Raw genomic sequence first — 16,822 nt, 5'->3', positions numbered from 1 at the left:
TTAAAACTGGGAAAAGATGAGACTTTAGCATCAGTCACCATAAAGAGAAAAACAATTTTTTTATAAAAAGTAGATTAGTCAAGTTAGTTGTGAAACAGAAGAAGTTAACTACATCACTACATATTGCGAAAGGGTTGTTCTATCATGTTGTATTTGGCAAGTCAGGCCACTGAGAAGAGAGAGTGTTATTGAATGAGACAACAGTAAGAGAAAAAAAGAAAGACAGCAACATGAAAAGAAAAAAAGGGGGAGATGAGGAGCTAATAATGACATGCTCTGCAACTGTTCAGGAAAGCAAGAGATGACAAATCACTGTATGGTCAGAGAAGTCAAGAAAAGAGATCAATATAATATATACCATGGGGCATAAGTCAAGAAGAAATGCAATGTATAATGAAGGGAAGCATCATTAAGAACTTGGATCAGGACTCACTGGGTGCTGTATCCTCCTGGCCCTGCTCTGGCAGCCCAGAGGGATTTAAGCCGTTGGTGGGACACGGCTGTGCCAGCACAGCCACATCTTGGCCTGGGGCAATGTGTCCCTGGAAGTCACTCTGGAGCTGCCCGTGGCCACCTGAACACAGCTCACACTGGTGTCACCACAGCTTCAGTCCAGTTTGGCCAAAGGGTATTTACTGCAAAATGCAAAGCAGAGAAAAGAAGGGAGCAGCAACGCAAAGGGGCCCCGGGCAGCCCAGCTCAGCCGCGAACGCTGCAAGAGGTGCAGGATTTCTCCATGCTCTTGATGGGACTCAATGTTATCTTCATTTAAACATGTTCGTGAAGAACAGAAGGCAAAAAAGGTCACACAAACGCACTTAATATGAAAAGTGAACCGATAGCTTAAATATTACACGCACTGCTGCAAATACAATACTGCCATTGCATTGAACACAGCTTTCCCGCACATCCACGCTCCTTCTGAGCACACAAAAAATCACTACTCTTCTTCCTCCAATGGCCTTTAGCAGAATATCCCTTACATCCCTAATAGAGCTGAGCACTCCAGCACGCCCCGTTTCTGGCGGTGTCACCCCACCGAACAGAAAGCCTTATTCTGTGCGCTCATAGCTGATAAGCAACCGCGCTTAAGATCAACAGGGCACAACGCCACGTGCACGGCTGAGGTGCTGGCTTCCTCGTACCGAAGCGTGTATCAGAAATGTAGTGCTAAAAAAGCACTTCAATATTATTTCGGCTGTTCTGTGACATTGATATTCATTTTTCCCCACATTATAGCCTCACTTCTGAAGTTAGGGTAGTAAAAGTAATATCCCGTTGCCAGAGGGCAAAAACTTTCATTCCACACTTATGTAATGTATGTTTCTACAGCAAGGAAAGTTAGTGAAAAATGAGCTTGTAGAAGTGCCTCTCCTTAAAGTTAATGTTCCAAACTTTTTTTTAATATGATGTAAGTAAGTGAAGTCTTACATCCAGAATTTATTAAGTAAGAGGAGTTGGGCCTTAAAGGTGCTATCAAAACCCGGAGGACGCTGCAAGAATATAGTCCAGCCTTTAAATTAGAGACTAATTTTTTTTTCTTTCTTTCTTACTCATAGACTGCTTGAGGTGAATGGCTACACAGAAAATAAAAAGGAGAGCCTGACAGATATAGTTGAAAAACACATCCAAATATTTCACTACCCATACTGACACAGGGAAGAACTGTATCTCACATCATCTGGAGAGTCCATTTAATCTGCCAAAACCCCGTTAGTAATTACTTTCATTATTATCCCTGTCCCCAAAAGGTTATTATCTTTATCAAGTAATTGATAGTTCTGACTGTCCCCTTTCAAAGGTTGCAGTCTAAAATTTTTGAGAGGAAATCAGACTGGATGCCTGCATGGTGGGTGTTTGCAGCCAGATAAACCCATGTCTAAATCTGTGCAATAAAGACTTAGGCGCATGGATAAGTCAGCACAGCCAAATGCACTGGTGAGGGTCTACCGAGCCATTTTATCATGCCTGTTCATATTTGTAACTTGTGGTAAAAGCTGGGTAACTATAAAGAGTATTCTGAAGTTAACCAGAGTTAAGCTAACATGAATTATCTTGCATTTGCGGTGGATGAGCGGTATTCAGCTGCACAGCCTATTCTTTGGGCACACGGTAATTCTCAAAAACATGTCTGAACGCTTTGCTGAGGCACATCCAGGCCTGCAGACTATGTCTCAGGTGGGCTGGACCAGCAGCGGGGCACCTAAAGAAAGAATCACCTTCACCCTATCGCTAGCTCACTGTAATTCACCAAGGCTGGGAACAGACTCATTCACCCACGTCCTACCCCTGACAAGCAAAGAAGGACGTTATGTGCCCTTTGTAAATACGGCCATTTTTTCTCTGTTTTCACAACTAACCAAAACCATTTCACTTTAGAATTTACTTGCTCTTATGCTGTACACTACATAAATATTTCCGTATTTACAGTTGGTCTTGATGAGCAACAGTAATAGTTAGACGTTGCTGCAGCACTTGCACATAGGGCAGCAGTGATAACCTACACAGCATCACAAAACCCACAAGAAGGATTGCAACACCAAACTTTTAAAGATATTTAGATTGAGGATGTAATCTTGCTCCTGGTAGAAATTTCAGAAGCGAGCACAACTCATGACTAGGTAGTCCTGAATATGCCTGCGCACTCCTAATGCAACCTCTGCGACTCTGCATGCACTGGGGAGGGATGCAGTGACTCTGCAAGCAGAGCGTGGGGCAGGCAGTTTGGGGCAGGGGGCACACGGGCACTGTTGCCTTGCTGAGGGCCCCAAATGGCCAAAAGGTTTGTTTCAAAACTCACCAAATGTGTAAGCACAAGCGATTGCTCTGGCTTTTTATCTATTGTGAAATTTGTACATATTGGAAAAATGAACCCATGTTTCTGCTTATGTGCTCAACATATTGTACAGTTCAAAATTTTGAGACCTTGCTCAGTTCAGCCATAAACATATTTATTTAGAATAAGGTTTTGCTGGGTTAGATTTTGGCTCATGTCATACAAAAGAAGATTTCCAAGGCCACGTAGAGGGCACATTAGACTGCAGGTCTTGCTTTTAGGCAACTTTATGAAGAAGTCTCCCTTCCTTCCTTCCTGCAAGAAAAACCTTTCATAGTTTTCATAAAGCTGTTTAGAGTATTTAACAATTACCCATCTCCAAAGGCATGTTTAACTTCCCTCATTTATATTGCTGCTAGATAATATTTACATGTTCTCAGCTCTCACTGAGCTCCTTTGGTGAACTCTCCTTCCCTACTAACACTACTCCTAAGTTCCCATACTTTCAAAAGTAAATATTTTTACTTTCTTTCTTTATAAGCACATTGGAGTCATTAATCCCTTTAGAATTTAGTGTATTCATCTCTCTGGGTATAAAAGATCTCATCTTCAGCTGTACAGAATATTTTCAATTTACCCTGAATTGCAGGAAGGCTCAAAGTTTGCAGAAGGCATTCAGCACCGAAGCACACCCGACCCTCGCCTCGCGGCTCGCCTGTTCCTCCCGGCTGCAATTCAAGCTTCTCGCTTTTGTCCTCCCCACAATAGTCAGAGAGATCAGGCAATTCATGGGACTAACTAAGAATTCCTCAATGTGATGATGGGTTGTATAATAAAGTTACACATGTTTTGGGAATCTGATAATCAACCCTTTTTAATTCACACGGAGGGATGAGCACTTAAACAAAGCGACCACATGTATAAAAGCAGAAAGATACACATCCAACCATATCACACATTTTAACAAACAATTAGAAAGAAAAGATGATTCAGATTGATTATTTTCAAAAATTATTTAAAAAAAAAAAAGTGAAAATGGGCACAAGATGGCAAAGGTGTGATTTGTTCTCCTGTTTCTACTTCAGGTATTTAAGACTATACCAAAAGATGAGGACTAATTAAGTGATATGTATTCTTGCCTGGTTTTTAACATAGTAAGCTCATTGAACCTGGCAGAACATTTCCTAAAGGCTGCCAAAAGCTGAAGTCAATTTGCAGAAGAAACAATAATCAGTCATTAATTGATTGCTGATTCTCTATTCATCCCAATCAAATTAATCCATGTGTTCTTATATAAAACAATGATTGCTTCTCAGATTCACTTTATCATGTTTTCCCTTCCCTGCAGGATGAGCACAAAAGCCTGTCAAGGAAAAGTCACCGTAACTCTAGGGAATGCCACTAGCCAGGTACTAAACCGACTGACACCACATCAGGTTTCCCCTTATTTTTGCATGAAGTTTGTTTTAAGGATTTCACAACAAAAATGCGCTTATCTGTACACAGCTGCATCTGTAATTAGAGCTGTTATATTTGCATGCTTGGCTGTAGGTGAGGGAAACTTACCCTGCACTTGAAAGTCCCAGTTCAAAATCTAAGGAACAAGTAAATCCAGTGTTGGCATTAAATGGGACTACACAATGGACAGACCATACACAACACCCTGCCCACAGATTAATTTTACCTTCTTTCTTAGCAATTTTCCATAAGGTATATTTTCATGTTTTGGCTGTAATATAAAAAAAAGTCTCTCCAAAAAAAGTCTCAACTGTGTCTTCATTCAAGTATTTTTCTGATACAAATTCACCAAACTTCATTTCCATTTCCTAGCTGAAGTCCAGAACTCACACATCTTTTTCATACCTGATGTTTGACTTGTTCCATTTACAAAATACACAAAGAAAGAAACGTATTTCAGAGACAGCACAGGGGTGAGTAGAATGAAGTCAGCAATGAGATTCACCTTTACAGTTCAGGTTTGAGCACGAACCAGGGTCTCTGGGAAGCTAGCCCCACAATTCAGCTATGCTCTGGTAGAGAATAACCCACAGCACTAACCAAAGCCCAGCTTGTCACAGTTCAGTGTATGCTTTGATTTCAAATGGCAAAACACGTTCTGCAGCATGCTGTGTACGGGGGGAGATGGGACAAACTCGCTCCTAGAAATATGAGGGCAATTTGCTCTTTTTTTCTTTTTTGGCATTGCTAATGGTTTGACAAGATGTTCTGCAACAGCTCATGGGCTGCTCATGAGACAACCCGTGGTTAGCATTCAAATGAGTATTTTCAAATGTCACTTGGGAGTATTTCTCCAGAACCACTTTTTGCTCATTCAAGGGCCTGAGCTGCTGCCACAGTTGCAGGGGAAGCTCATTGAATGTCTTTCCAATAACTGAACCTCGCTGAAATGTAAACTTCAGTCTCAAGCATTGCTTAGCCTGTGGGCAGCACAACCCCCAGCACTACCATGAAAAAGAAAAAAATCCTATTTCAAAACCTTCAATTGCACTGTACTCTTTTCCTTTTCTTATGTTATCTTGAACTATTACATTTACTTTCATTCTGCTCTGGAAGCCATTTGGAGTTTATGCAAATAAACCCCCTACATTTATAAAGAAATACTATGCATCAAATTCTAATTCTTCATCTGCTTAAAGACAGCTAGTAAAGAGCTTTTACAACTTCGGCAGGGCTCCATCTGTATTTCAGGGCTGCTTTGAGGGGCCATATATCATGATGGCGGGCCCTCTGGCACCCTGTAACCTCCCATGCATATGTAACTTGAATTAGAAAGGCAATGACATATTTATACTACAATTAAAAACATGTTTAGCATTCCCTCAAGGAACTACCTTTTCCAATTATTTTCCGTTAAAGGTGCATTAACCTGCTGCGGCAGCCCACCATGATAAAGACAACACTTGTTCCCATTGCGAAAGTTTAAATATTGAGTGTGAAAAACAATTCTGGATTTCCATAACCTTGAAATGTCACCACACATGGCTTATATTTATGCTTAAACACAGCCTGCTCTTTTAAACAGAGCCTTTAGAAGTCCTCACGTACAAACATGGCTTCATACTCTTTGGCAGTATCGTGGTTTAACCCCAGCCAGCAACCAAGCACCACCCAGCTGCTCGCTCACTGCCCCCGGTGGGATGGGGGAGAGAATCAGAAGGGTGAAAGCGAGAAAACTCATGGGTTGAGATGAAGACACTTTAATGGGTAAAGCAAAAGCCACTCATGCAAGCAAAGCCAAACAAGGCATTCACTCACTGCTTCCCATGGGCAGGCAGGTGTTCGGCCATCTCCAGGGAAGCAGGGCTCCATCACGCGTCATGGTGACTGGGGAAGACAAACACCACCACGCTGAACGTCCCACCCTTCTTTCTCTTTCCCCTAGCTTTATGTGCTGAGCATGATGCTAGATGGTACGGAATATCCCTTGGGTCAGTTGGGGTCAGCTGTCCCAGCTGTGTCCCCTCCCAGCTTCTCGTGCACCCCCAGCCTGCTCGCTGGTGGGGTGGGGTGAGGAGCAGAAAGGGCCTCGACTCTGTGTAAGTGCTACTCAGCGACAACTAAAACATCCCTGTGTTATCAACACTGCTTCCAGCACAAATCCAAAACATAGCCCCGTACTAGCTACTACAAAGAAAATTATCTTTACCCCAGCCAAAACCAGCACAGGCAGTAACACATTTCACCACGAAGCGTGTGATTCCATTTGCTGCAGGAATGCAATAAATAAAAGGCGAATGTGTAATCATGCAGCTAGGAAAAAAAGTAATACACAGGCAGGAGAAAAAAAAAGCAGGGACAAGAAGGAATGAGCACAACAAAATAGATAGACAAAGTAGTTTCATGCCAACCTTTTCATCACACTAAAAAAAATTCCATAAAATAAGTTTTGCTGCACTGCAGCAAGGCCATTTCAACTCACATCTGCCCGGGACAACTCTTCTCAAAACACTGTTGACGCATCCTGCCTTCCCACAGGTGAGCAGCTGGCTGCTGGAGTACCCACCAAGTATCCACGGACCAGGGACCAAATATTCCTGACATCCTCTGAAATTTGCAGTACCTGTAAATCACACTTTTGCAGAAACAAAATGAACCTTGCCTTTTGCAGCTTTTCTGCATTGATTGCCTAACAATTTCCAAAGGTGTAATACAGTTCCAGACCAAGGCATGATGATAGCTCGCTACATCACTTTGAAGTTGGTTTCTGCGTGCAGCTACTGCTATTATCTTGTACTGAACTACAATAGCTCAGCTGATATTTGAGAGCGAACAGAAGCTGCACGATGACAACTTGGCTAGTGATCTGCCCTGCAAATCGCTCAGACTAGCTTGAGCTTATCGAAATCCGTCTTCTCCAGAACAACCTCCAAAACATGACTAATAGGCTGATTCTCCTCCAACAATATCTATCTTGGTTCCTGCTGTAAAATCATCAATTACACTAAATGGAATTATTTATACAGAACACGAAAGCAGTTTGGCTTTGGTGGAAGTAATATGCTTATCAGATGGATTAAGATCTAATAGGCTTTTCTCTCTGAAAGTACAGCTGTTCCTGATAGTCTATCAAACATCTTATGTAAATTACTTTGCTCTTGACAACATAAATTAGATAAAAGAACTGTATTTTGTTTACAGACCTCAAGTAACAAGATTTTAAATATATTTTAAAGCTGTGCCAATAGAATCAAACCTGTGTTTATGAACTGAAACTGCCTTAGCTTATTTCAACTAATGAAACAAAAGTGAACTCTGCGTACTTTTTGCTAATATGGTGACTCCGAGAAAATCAAATATTTATGTCTTTGGTCTAGACAAATTAATATACAATTTCTCTATCACAGGAAAAAGAAGGCAGTGTCTTCCTTAATGCGTGCCTTAGTGGAGTGTCTTATTTCTCCAGGGTCAGCTCAGAAGAGCTGAGGGCTGCACGATAGGCTTCAAGGCAATGGCTAGCGGGAAGGGAGCAGCAAGAGCTGATGACCAAAGCCAGCTTGGTGAACACCACCAGCACAGAAGGATGCCAAATGTTGCCTGTTCACGGGGACTGCACAGCTAACTGATGCTCCATGAAAACTTGCTCAGAAATATATTTAAGAAAATTTACTCAGATTTCCAGGGGTTGTGCTTTGACTTCTCTTCTTACTCCTTTCCTTCACAAAGATAGTAGAGGAGCCCTTGTACTGCAGCTGGAATAAGAGGAAATGTGTTTCTTCTGTCTTTGGAGACGCATTACAAGTCCTAAAAGCATTCTTTGTAATACCTTTATTATACACAAATCTAAAAAAAATTTCTTAACATGTATGCAAGAAGTAGAAGCAATGTCTAATACAGGAATATATTTAGTATATTTAGCAATAAGGAAATGATATCTTACAAAAGATATGATACCAAAACTTTGGACTTGCATTGATCTGAAGTACATGATGAGAGAGAGATTTGGGGATTTGTATATTTATTTTTAAAAACTGGGTAATACAGCACAAAAACAGTTTGGCTCTGTAAGCCCATTTCACAGCTCTGGACTAATTAAGATCAAGTAAATTACACGTGGCCCAGAGCTTGGCTAAAAAAACCCCAAAAAAACAAAAAAACCAAAGCATGCTAAAACGAGTCTTAAATAATTTCTCAAAAGCCCAGATGATTTCCTTTATGAGAAGCAACTAAGCATTTTTGCCAAAAGAGAACAAATAATTTATGATGCCCTTTAAGAGCTGGTAACTGCTTCTCTTACCTGAAAAATAAAAAAAAGGAAAAAATGAGTCCCTGGCTTGATTATGATTCACTGTGTGTATCAGTCCTCTGCATCATGGGACTAGAGTATCCTTTTATCTGTGTTATTCATCAGGACAGATTGAATAATGACAAGTGGAGTGCCGAGCCGGAGTTTACTCGCAGATTGGTTAACATCATTTTGTTCCCAGAACAAGTCTCATCGGCCCTTATCAGGAGTCTCCCAGAATTGTTTGAAAGTTACAGGCAGCACACCAAGAAAATTAATTTCCCTGTCTCCCTCCTAGAGTTGTCCAAATCTTGTTACCCTTATTCACACAAAGTAATTCAACGATCTTAGCACAAAGTGCTCCTGCATTTTTGCTTAGCCTTACAAAAACCAGTAACATATAATTTCTAAGGACCCATGCAGTGTCCATTTCCTTTAGACTGCACATGACATTTGCTTTTATATATACATATTTTATTGCTGTTTACTCTAAATTTGCTTGCAGCAATTACGAACTTTGCTCACCAACAAACTACAATATTAAGAGAAACATGGTCCTTCCTGCAACTGCTGCTTGCACCCAAGAGCATGGAGTCTGCTCCATCAGGTGCAGGAGCCACGCCAGCACACGGATGCCGTTTCTCATTTATGCAAGATGCGCTAGGGATGTTTTTATGCCTCAGGAAATCCAATGTTCTGTATTTTCAAAGAATGCAGATTTTCTGAGCTCACTACCAGAATTAGGAAAAATATATGGGTTTTTTTTTTACTCTTTCAAGTCTACTCTGAGATTTCAGCTTTATGAATGAATCGAATATAAGTGACACAATGGGAAGCAGTTTGTACAATGGACTGACTGGAGAAATGAATTCAGGGAGGAAGTTTTTGGATAAAAAGAATTGCACCAAGACCTTCTAAGTCAAACAAGGACAGATACAACTTTTAGTGCTGGTTTCCTACAACAAACACAGGCTGTATGATCATACCCTGCATGTATGCATGAACAACTGTGGGTCTGTGCCATGAATTTTTAAACACATACGACATATTTAATCAAATTCAGCAGAGATCTTCTTGATGACTGCATTTACCTTCTGCTTTAGTAGAGACTTTAGCATGCAGTGATGCAGTAAAGAAAACAAATCTATGGTTTGAGTTTTACACTTGTTCTCAAACAAACTTTTAGCGTTTCATCTCACACCACCATATGTGGAAGCTGCCCAAAACTATTCACAGCAGCATGGCCTGAAGTGAGAGGCACTTTCCACCCATCTGAGGAGTCTCAGTCCTGGGACTTGTTTAGAGATCCTGCCTATGGCTGTTTCCAGTCGTCCTAATTCTCAGGGAAGTTTTGCATCGCAGCTTTTTCATTTCAAGTGACTTTGCTCGGATTCAGGCATACAGGTAAGAGTGCAACAGTGACTCACAGGTCAATCGCTAGATTTGGTTTCTGTTTCAAAACCAGCAAATCTAAATATATTCCTCCGAACAGACGCTGCGGTCAGATGTGCCGTTCTGCACAAAGCCGAGCGACTGCAAAGTCGCCACCTCACACCCACGCTCAGCCGCTCCTCGGTCCACCCCCACGCAGGGCACAGCACACCCAACCATCCCTCAACCCACTGCTGTCAAACCAGTCTGGATTTCTAAAACCTGCTATTAAAGGTGTTTAAGCCAGTTTGGATCTTTGTGACAGAACCGAGAGAAGGAATGATTTGTGCATTTATGCCATAGACCTGAGAGAAGCAAGAAATCTCCAACGGATGAACCTCTCCTAAACCAGCTCAGCGCTTCTGAGCACTGCGTAACCCTCCCTAGGACCAGCCACCTTGCTGATCCAAGCCACACATCAGCCCACAGCCTGTAATACCTCCAAGCTAGGCAACAGTAAAGAGAGCTGATCAACTAATTCAACGCTCAGTTTTTACCTTCACCGGGTTTGAAAACCTGCTTTTTTTTTTTAATTTATAAGCTGGAAGCAGTCATATTAAATAAAATTTACAGTACTTGACTGAGAACAAGGGAAAAACACTGAGGCTGCAGACCTCTCCAACACGGGTGCTGAACAGATGTTTTCAATGTCTATTTGCATTTTGAACTGAAATTAAAGGGCACAAAACTCAATAGCTTTAAGATCTCTGCCAACAACATGTAAATACTAACAAATAGCACCTAATGATCCATCAAAATGGGTGATTTTTCTAATTCTTCTTTTTGCAAAGTAAAGATTTAACTAACTAAACAAAATCAAAGAGAGAGAAGTGAAAAAATATCAAATAATAAAATTAAGAACTTAAAACAGGATCTTAAAGCCCCAGCTACAAAGCCTGACAGCCATGCAAAAGTCTGACAGCAAAGATAGGGTTTAATATTCTCTTATATGAGGGAGCTTTGAATCTCTTTTAATTCTATCAGATTTAGAATCATTTGCTAGGGGCCAGACAGCCAACTAGTGTAAAACAGTTGAGCTCCATTAACTTCTACGGAATTACAGTTTCCAATTTACATCAGCTGAGAACCTTGCTGTTATGCTACTATTATTAGCTGCTATTTATAATGCAATAATACCTAGAGCAGTCATCTCAAATATGTGGCTCAGCAGGCTTTCTGACATTGCCTGCAGACACTGGAAGACTGCTTCTCTAGCCCACGTTGCCCAGAACAGCAAAGTTGTCTGTATTGTACTACTTGTTCCATATTCAACCAAATGGACTAGTGAGGCTGGAGACTACTGGTTAATGCTGAAATCTGAGCCTAGGTTTGCTATGATATATATAAATGTAAAATTACAAACCTAATCATAATAATGCACGTTATTATACAAAAGTCATCCCTTCCAAAAAAATCTCGTAATGGCAATCTGCAAGGGATTAGGAAGGAGGAAAAAGGGCCAGAGAAATGATGTGAGGTTACACAGCTGCAGAGCTGCAGGGAGAAGGGGAACCCCAGCGCTATCCTTTGTGATGGCTGGGCCACTTGCTTCTCAGGGAGTCAAAAATCACCCAAATTCAAAGCTGTACAGGGTGACTACAGAGATCCAAGTCCTTCAACTCTTGCAGTGAGAAGAGTCAGCTTTGAGCTTGGAATTTCCTAGTTTTAAAAAGAAGTTTCTGAAGTTGATGTACTGGGAATATTCACACTAACTAAATTTAGGATCTAATTTATGTGCTTAAATTAGTTGGCTAGAGACATTTCTCCAAGTGCTGTTCAGTGCAGAAGCCTAACTTAGGTGCCCTGAATTATTTTCTGAAGGATCCTAATTCTCTCTCTTGGTTATTCAGAAGACACTAAGGAACTCCCCTCCTCCTTGCGATTAGACATCAAAATAGATCAATAACAGAAACAGTTCCCCACACCCATCTTGGGGACATAGGTTTTGACACCTTATTGTCTCTCTCTGCTTAGTGTTCATGTATTACGGACGTACATCCTGCTCTGGCACTGTGCAAAGAAAGAACCGTCTGTGCCCACAAAGTCCACGAAGGCCAATCAGTCACAGTCCTTCGTGTTATGCAGGGGATGTTTTCTCCCTGACTGTAGGGCAGACAGAAACAACGGAGGACATGTCATGGTTTTGGTCTGGTCTACTTCCTCCATTCACTACTTGATCTTCGCATAAAATCAGGAAGAGCTTTCCCTCACACCCGCTAGTTTCCTGCAGATCCTGTTTCTTGCTCAGATTTGCCTCCTTCTCTGCAACATATAGCGAAGGCAGACCCCAATCACAAACCTGAAATCCCCTTCAGAGACAAACCAGATGTTTCTCCAAGGTTTGGCACTGTCCTGTTCCCACATCCAGGCAACGTGGGAGGATGGAGACTGAGATGCACAGCTCTGCAGGGACCAGGGGGCAGACAGAGAAGACACCAAAGAAACGATCATTCCCATTAACAAATGCAGCATGAGGCCCATATCTCATGGCATGATCAAAACTTTGCAGCATTTCTAATCAAAGCTGCCTGTGTTCGTTGCCTGGTTGGCTACCCGTTTTGAAGCTGAACTTCCATTAAGTTCAAGGGCTTAGGAAGAGAAATCTGGTGCAGAGCTTTCTCTTTTCATTTATGAACTCCTACTCAGTAGACTTCAATCTCACAAAGTGTTTAAGCTTATGCAAAGTCTCTCTGAAGCAAACGGGACTGTTCACACGCCTGAAGTGCAGTCCTTTGCTGGATCAGGGTGGCAGCTCACTTCTTGCAGTCTTTCCGAGCTCTATACATTCTGTTCAAACATTTTCTAAGGCACACGGGTTAGTGTTAAATATAGAAAGCCCTCTGTTCAATGTTTTTTTTTTCTCCAAGACTGTCACATGCTGCAGAGTCTTACAGCAGCACTGTGCACAGATCTGCAGAGCACAAGGCTGACACTGCTTGTCCACCATGAGATGGTGGGTGCTTGGAGAAGCGTAAGACAGATCATCTGCGAACTTATAAATATTAAGAAAAAGTCTTCCATTAGGACCCAATAACTGTTACTTGCTTATAGCAAATACCACATTAGAACATCTTATTCTGCCCCTGTCAATAATCTGGCTGACCACAAATCCTGAGCCATTTGCTGGGTTTGTGCTGCTCTCTAGGAGGATGACTGAGCGCTCTGCATAGACTGATCAAGCAACCCATTAATATTTCACAGCTAGGCTTGGGTTGACTGGCAGTAATTATTCCACAGATTACTTTTTCATTTGAAGTGCAGCTGGTCATCCATTACTTTCTCCACAGCCTTGAAGGTCCAATAATTCCAATTATTTTTATCAACAGGAGACAGATAAACTGGCTCTATGGAAATCTTCCCCGACATGGGCACTGAGTAGGTGATTGGAAGCCCACCTTCATTACAAATCCACTCTTGAGAGCCAAGATGTTTGTGTACAGTGGCAGACTCTTTCCCTGATTTTCCAAGCAAGAACACAGTGTGTATTACTGCTGTAAAAGCCTGTAGCTTTGGCCTGTGCTTAAAGCTGGCCAGTCACTAAGCTTTCCTGTGCGCTCAGTTACCTTGCACAGGACTGGACCATCAACTGGTTTCCATCCATGAAGATACTGGCCAAATCTGTGAGTATCATACTTTGAAAAATAAAGCCTTGCAGTGCCATGGGGCAACAATGGCCAATCTTGTCCCCGAAGGCCACATAGTGTCTTCCTCACTAATCAGCTGCCCCCACCAGTTGCATAACGTAGTCCGGGCCAGTCCACTGGTTTTGAGCTCCCGGAGAGCTGTACGTGGCTGAAGGGACACAAGGGCAACTGTCTCACGTTGAGGGCATCTGCTAAATCCAGATAATGAAATGAAGGATGGCTTTCACAAGGCATTGTAGCATGAATTTGCTGCATTGTTCAGAGCAAAGGAAGACTTTCAAGCTCTCCTACATTTCTTGACAGCTTTCTCTTTGCATACAGCACCGTAACTTATGCCAGGGAGCTTGAAACTTGCAGTGGCCCAAACGCTGAAAATTGTAACGACAAAAAGGGTTCACCATAAAATTGGCAATTGGATCCGGTCTGCAAGTATGCATTTAATCTTGGAAACATTAGCTGGATTGAACCTGACTGCTGATGAGTTATTCTCCCTTGCTTGACTGGAAGGTCATAAACATCCCTGATATTAATGGCCTGGCGGAAGTCAAGGCTCCACGCGGATGGACTGTTCTCTCCCCATTCCTCATCCACTGAGAACTTTCTGCTCCACTTGTTCAGCAAGTGGGCACTTTGAATAATGTGGGAAAACACCACTTATCTATTCATAGGGTTCCTCCATCTCACTTCTGCAGTACTGCCAAGTTCGCTTCAGGACAGAATTTTATTCTGCACCTATTTTTCTTAATCTAAAGGGATCTGTTCTACAAAATGATAGTTCTGGTGTTCACTGCTTTGCTCTAATAGCAGCTACATTTATTTCTTCCTTTTGGTGGGAGTGAGATTGCTTCTCTTTGACTCAGTGGGAGGGAAACTTCTGTGATTTTTTTTCATGCCATTGCTTGAGCGTGTGCATTACAACAGCTTCTCTTACATTAGGAGCAGGCTAGTAAGATTAACAAAGTGAGGCCGTAGGGCTCATCCTTTCCCCATTATTCTGATCAAGCTCTTTCTTCTCAGTGCCACCCACAAGCAAAGTGACTGAATGTGTGTGCTAAGTGCGCACTGCCCTCTATGTTCCTCTATGCACTACTCCTAATACGACTCCATGCTCCACTAGAAACACAGAGGCAGTGAGATTTCAGAGGAGTATGAAGCCCAGAGGCAGATGCAGAGAGGTACATTTGCAATATTCTCCTCCACAGACCGCATTGCAGCTACTGCCTCAAACCTACGTTGCTAACGATCCTCAGGATGTTCACGTTTTGCCATGATGTGAGAGTCTGCACGCTCCTACACAGCATCATGTGGAGGGGTACCTCCCCAAAGTGCGGAGGCATTTACAGCCAGCAAGTCCCAGCTTTCTGTGGGCAGGTACTGCATGTTTGTGAATGCTGAACTGGATTTCTCCTCTCAGGGAGCCACTCCTAAGGCTGAAGACCCAACTCTGCCCAGTGGCAGTGCCAATAACAGCCTTACCTGGAAGCCAGGCTTTCTTATGCAAGACACAAGAGATTGTCCCTACACAACGCATGCATTTAAAATACTTGGAAGGTGCTATAAAAAGTGCCCTTATTTCAGCTCACTGAGTATGAAATGCATACATAATATTCAGGAAAGTTACAAGAAGGTAATTTTATTGGCTATAATGTCCCATCTTACTGAGTCCCTGAAGGCACACTCCACAATCCACCAAGCACAGGAGTTTCCCCAGCGGGTATGTCTACATTGCTTCTTTAAAAAAGAGCAAAAAGGAGTCCTGGGAGCAGCCGAGAGCACAGCGCACTGCCACACTTGCTTGCCTCCTGGCCACGCAGGGGCCTCCCAGGCGATTTGCAGAACCTCCCGCAGCAAGTCTTCCTGAGCACGGCTGCTGCCATCCAAAATTGCCTCCCAGCAGCCTGAGCCACCTGGCCTGCATGGCTCCCCACAGCCCCCATGGGCTCCAGGCAACACTTCCCAGACACGGCCCCGGGCTGAGCTCCCAAGCTTGCCGTCTGGAGGGGCAACAGGTTTTGCATCGAGAGTTTGTTCATCCAAATGTGTGCCCTGCTCTATCTGGAAAGCTAGGGCAATCAAATATTTAATATATTGAATGAGAGCACTCCCAGCTAAGAGGAACAGCAATTAAAGACCTGCTGACTCATCTGATATCAAAGGGGAAGCGACACAGTGGGGAACAGAACCCTTCTGAAGGAGCCAGACGTTTGCAGTGCACCGGGCCAGGAATTCATATTAATAGCGTCCCAAACAAGCTGAGAACAAGGTTTGCTTAAAATCCCCAGTGGGGAGCTGCATCATCAAGAGGGGAAAAAACAAATGAAATGGGGTATTTTGATATTTATAAAGAATACATCCTTTATTCTGCAATAAAAATGACAGACGATGGCAGTGTTATGGTCCTAGATGCCTGGAATCTGTCTGTACACCACAAGGAACAATTTAGATTTTGGAAAACATGCTCTTTCAGCTTGCTCTGCAAGCTTACCCACTTCTATGTGCATATGTCAGGCATGCGCATATGTTTTATTATGGGGCCAATCCTGATACTTCTGCTCAGTGTCTGCACGTGTGTGTGCTGCTTGCTGTCCTGAATCAATGCCCCAGCTGAAGGAAGATGTGTGTGAGCCTGATCACAGATACTGGATCTTAAGGTCACACCCGATTTTGCTTGAGCAGAAGACAGTGTGCGTAATTGCTGAATCAGCATACTGATGACACTCATGGAAAAGGCTTAGAAGGCAAACCTCAAGTCCAATAAACTCATCCATTAGCCTAACGAAAGCAAAACTGGACCTGTAGGCATTAATATCCACATGAACATGGCTGCTGCAGTTACGCAGGTTCTGTAAGTGCCAATACTACGTGAAGTGACTTGGAATTTCCTGTGATTCACTGTCAGGATACATTAGGTTTACGGTTGGACTCGATGATCTTAAAGGTCTTTTCCAACCTAAATGATTCTGTGATTCTACGATTAAAAATCTAAGAAATTGAGAAGCTCCTACAGCTGATGATGCTGAACATGTATCTACTACTTATTTGCACACCCGTACAGGTAAGTGTGTGGCATCGCTCACAGGTCAGCAGCAGGGCAGGCGGCAGCACAGAACTGGACAGGAGTCCAAATCTTTGTGACTACTAGACAGATTTAGCACCTTCATTGCTGCAAAACCATGCTTAAAAGCAAGTAACTGCATAAGTCAGTACAGGACTGGTGACTTACAACTT

At 42.6% G+C, this 16,822-nt stretch overlaps 1 protein-coding gene across 1 annotated transcript in view; it reads right to left on the bottom strand.

Moving 5' to 3' along the window:
* Positions 1 to 16,822, bottom strand: part of SGCD (sarcoglycan delta) — a 131,768-nt gene that overhangs the window by 98,993 nt on the left and 15,953 nt on the right. The window lies entirely within an intron of this gene.

The sequence above is a fragment of the Pelecanus crispus genome, chromosome 8, assembly GCF_030463565.1.
Source record: "Pelecanus crispus isolate bPelCri1 chromosome 8, bPelCri1.pri, whole genome shotgun sequence".
Lineage (NCBI taxonomy): Eukaryota > Metazoa > Chordata > Aves > Pelecaniformes > Pelecanidae > Pelecanus > Pelecanus crispus.
This window is presented reverse-complemented; position numbering and strand designations above follow the sequence as displayed.